Genomic DNA, 5000 nt, shown 5'->3' with positions numbered 1-5000 from the left:
ATCACACACACACACACACACACACACACACACACACACACACACACACACACACACAGCATTGATTTTTCCAGTACATCTCTGAGCTTTAACTGCTTTCACAGCACTAATGTGTGATTTGCGCGGCATTACGCTGGAAATGCATGAAACACAGTGATTTCTGCCTGTCGAACGGTCACACAAACGGCTGATAACAGTTTATCTCCTCATCTCACACCAGCGAACACACAAGCGTCCGGATCGCTCGACTCCGGTGTGACATCTAAACTCCTCAGCGTCTCTGAAAGCCAGTAGATCATTCGCACTCATTCTCAGCTCTTGTAAGATCAAAGGCGTGATCATGTTCAGCAGGTTTTCAGCGAGGAGAAGTGTGTAAAGGTGCCGGCCTCGGGTCGGGACACATGTGGACGCCCACCCAGATCCCGAATCCATCACCCGCGGGTCACTTTAACGAGGTGCGTCCATGGGAACTCTGGGAAAGCCACACTTACAGCTTCTGTAGCCGGCGCTTCTCTGGGACCAAATTAAAGGTAAATTAAAGGAGTTTCTGGCTGTCAGGCTCTTTTGATCAATATTGGCCAATTCAACACCTTCATTAACGTGGAGTCAAGCGTGGAGTCCATGTGCGGGATTCTCTCCAGGGAAGCTTTTCAAACGCTGACATCTGCACTTTATACCCAGCCAACGATAACATGTTCCCAGTACGGTTTGCTAACATTCCCATTAAGTTGTGAAAATGTTATTTCTGAATGTTTTCTGAACATTCCATTTCATCACTCCTCACACATTAGGGAAATGTTATTTGTGAATGCTGAACTGAACCTTACTGAACCTTACTTTTGAATGTTCTCTGATTGTTACTTTTGAATGTTCTCGGAACGTTACTTTTGAATGTTCTCTGATCGTTACTTTTGAATGTTCTCTGAACGTTACTTTAGAATGTTCTCGGAGCGTTACTTTTGAATGTTCTCTGATCGTTACTTTTGAATGTTCTCTGATCGTTACTTTTGAATGTTCTCGGAGCGTTACTTTTGAATGTTCTCTGATTGTTACTTTTGAATGTTCTCTGATCGTTACTTTTGAATGTTCTCTGATTGTTACTTTTGAATGTTCTCGGAACGTTACTTTTGAATGTTCTCTGATTGTTACTTTTGAATGTTCTCTGAACGTTACTTTTGAATGTTCTCTGATTGTTACTTTTGAATGTTCTCTGATTGTTACTTTTGAATGTTCTGATTGTTACTTTTGAATGTTCTCGGAACGTTACTTTTGAATGTTCTCTGATTGTTACTTTTGAATGTTCTCGGAACGTTACTTTTGAATGTTCTCTGATTGTTACTTTTGAATGTTCTCTGAACGTTACTTTTGAATGTTCTCTGAACCTTACTTTTGAATGTTCTCTGATTGTTACTTTTGAATGTTCTCTGATCGTTACTTTTGAATGTTCTCGGAACGTTACTTTTGAATGTTCTGATCGTTACTTTTGAATGTTCTCTGATCGTTACTTTTGAATGTTCTCTGATCGTTACTTTTGAATGTTCTCTGATTGTTACTTTTGAATGTTCTCTGATCGTTACTTTTGAATGTTCTCGGAACGTTACTTTTGAATGTTCTCTGAACCTTACTTTTGAATGTTCTCTGATCGTTACTTTTGAATGTTCTCTGATCGTTACTTTTGAATGTTCTCTGATCGTTACTTTTGAATGTTCTCTGAACGTTACTTTTGAATGTTCTCTGATCGTTACTTTTGAATGTTCTCTGATCGTTACTTTTGAATGTTCTCTGAATGTTACTTTTGAATGTTCTCTGAACCTTACTTTTGAATGTTCTCTGATCGTTACTTTTGAATGTTCTCTGATCGTTACTTTTGAATGTTCTCTGATCGTTACTTTTGAATGTTCTCTGAATGTTACTTTTGAATGTTCTCTGAACCTTACTTTTGAATGTTCTCTGATCGTTACTTTTGAATGTTCTCTGATCGTTACTTTTGAATGTTCTCTGATCGTTACTTTTGAATGTTCTCTGAACGTTACTTTTGAATGTTCTCTGATCGTTACTTTTGAATGTTCTCTGATTGTTACTTTTGAATGTTCTCTGAATGTTACTTTTGAATGTTCTCTGAACCTTACTTTTGAATGTTCTCTGATCGTTACTTTTGAATGTTCTCTGAACCTTACTTTTGAATGTTCTCTGAACGTTACTTTAGAATGTTCTCTGAACGTTACTTTTGAATGTTCTGATCGTTACTTTTGAATGTTCTCTGATCGTTACTTTTGAATGTTCTCTGAACGTTACTTTTGAATGTTCTCTGAACGTTACTTTTTAATGTTCTCTGATCGTTACTTTTGAATGTTCTGATCGTTACTTTTGAATGTTCTCTGAACGTTACTTTTGAATGTTCTGATCGTTACTTTTGAATGTTCTCTGAACGTTACTTTTGAATGTTCTCTGATCGTTACTTTTGAATGTTCTCTGATCGTTACTTTTGAATGTTCTCTGATCGTTACTTTTGAATGTTCTCTGAACCTTACTTTTGAATGTTCTCTGAACGTTACTTTTGAATGTTCTCTGATCGTTACTTTAGAATGTTCTGATCGTTACTTTTGAATGTTCTCTGATTGTTACTTTTGAATGTTCTCTGAATGTTACTTTAGAATGTTCTGATCGTTACTTTAGAATGTTCTGATCGTTACTTTTGAATGTCCTCTGATCGTTACTTTAGAATGTTCTGATCGTTACTTTTGAATGTTCTCTGATCGTTACTTTTGAATGTTCTCTGAACATTCCAAAACAATTAACAAACATTAGCAACATTTAAAAAACATAGATGAACATCCAACTGAACTTTTCAGAAAGAAAAAAGATGTATAAATAATGTTTTTGTGCTGATGTTTTGAGAACATTATTAAAGACCGTTTGAGAAGAACGTTTGTTCATAACTTCTTGTTCTGAGAACGTTCCCTGTTAGCTGGAAGTCATTTCTTTATTCTGTGTGTGCATGTTCTGCGTCTTATTTATTTCATTTTGCTTTGTTTTGTTTCGGGTTACAAAAAAACCTCTCAAATCTAAACAAGGAAAAATAATCAATATGCTTTGTTTGTCCTTTTCCCCCCTCTATGAAAAGTTCCAGATATTTTCCGTCGTGCAGCATCTGGCAGTCGAACGCTTGCACATAAATCAGCGCACACAGTTCACAGTGTTCCTGTCGGGAGTCTGACACGCTCAAATACACATGATAAGACCACGATAACACAATTCTCCTCCAGAACCATCCTTCACGACGCTCACGGTTCAGAAACACACCTGCTGCTCACAGACCAAACAATCCCAGAATGCATTAGCAACTAGAAAAAAATATCAGTCATTCAAGAGTTCGGGTTCATCAAGGATGCATTAAATCGATTAAAAGTCATTCTATTTCAAACAAATGTTGTTCTTCTAGAACCTTCTATTCATCAAAGAATCCTGAAAAGTAAATGTATCAGTTTTCACGAAAATATGAAACCGTTTCCAACACTGATAATAATCATAAATGTTTCTTGATCATCAAATCATCATATTAGAGTGATTTCTGAAGGATCATGTGACACTGAAGACTGGAGTAATGATGCTGAACATTCAGCTTTGATCACAGGAATAAATTACACTTTACTATATATTCACATAGAGAACAGATGATTTACATTATAATAATTTTTAATAATTTTTACTGTATTTGTCATCAAATAAATGTAGAAGAGACTTCTTTTAAAAATCATACTGAATGGTAGTGTGCATTTCATTCAATACTGAAAAATATCAATAAAACAATACAGACTTAATATTCTGTATTTTACGGAATCGTGGCTCTATTAAAATCAATAGTGTGAGATTATCTTGTGGGCTATTTCGCTGAATGTAGAGCGCTCTAAATCATGAGGTCAGCTCAGTCACGATGCCGCCTTTGGCCCTATTCGGACGGTAATTGTTTCTCATGTCCGTAAAAATAAATTAGCATGGCACCCCAGTGATAAACTCATGCATTCGATGGAGATTTACTGATGGTGGAGGAGCGAGTTTTGTGATCCCACGAATCCGTGAACGCGCTGCTCACGTAGTCATTCGCATGATTCTCTGCTGTCAATGATATGTCATATACTTGGAATAATAAGAATAAGTTCATATTTAATTTAATAATAGGAAAATAGCCTAATGTCCTATTTATTATTTGATTATTTAAAACTACATAAGCTTAAAATAATTGACTATACTATAGTTAAAATAATTGTCTGTATTTTATTTTATCTCAAAATGATGGATATCATTTTAAAAATGTGAAAATTAGCGGAAATAAGTTAATTTAGCCTCTTATTTAGATGAGGTAAACACAAAGCTGCTTGGTTTATTTTTTAATGTATATAATTGTTGTCATAATATCAACCCATTTCAAATGTTTACATGCTTTTCTTCTCATTCTCTTTTGAGCGGTGATGAAATATTGTTCTTGTAAATACTTTCCAGCATTTCAGTGATACGAGTGTAGGCTAGATCTTTAAAATGCATATGCATTTAGTTGTGTAGCGCAACAGTTATTGGACAGTGCTATTGACCCAAAAAGGATTGAAACAGTGATTTCTGAATTGATCTCTTCTTGTGATTCGGACGGCGATTAAATCACCACACGATCTTGGTGTTTGTCAAAAAACAGTATGTAATTCAGCCGTGGATTTTCTCACGGGCGGTGGGAGAAAAACATGGACATTCTGGATTCGGACGGCAATAAGTCAAGTCTCCTTTATTTATACAGCGCTTTTTACTATACTGATTGTTTCAAAGCAGCTTTACAGAGAAAACAGGAAAATAATGCAACAAAGTTTGTTTCCAGAAGAAAATAGCGTCACAGCCCAGCTTAAGTAAGTTCAGTGATGTTTCATTTTTGTTTTAAAAAAAGTTATTAATTTAGTTAATTTATATATATATATATATATATATATATATATATATATATATATATATATATA

General features: G+C 35.3%; 1 protein-coding gene across 1 annotated transcript in view; it reads right to left on the bottom strand.

Moving 5' to 3' along the window:
* LOC308707681 (formin-like) overlaps positions 1 to 5000 on the bottom strand; it is a gene marked incomplete at its 5' end in the record, with an annotated part of 62834 nt that overhangs the window by 6191 nt on the left and 51643 nt on the right. The window lies entirely within an intron of this gene.

This window comes from Scardinius erythrophthalmus (genome assembly GCF_964197995.2).
Source record: "Scardinius erythrophthalmus genome assembly, chromosome: 19".
Classification (NCBI taxonomy): Eukaryota; Metazoa; Chordata; class Actinopteri; order Cypriniformes; family Leuciscidae; genus Scardinius; species Scardinius erythrophthalmus.
This window is presented reverse-complemented; position numbering and strand designations above follow the sequence as displayed.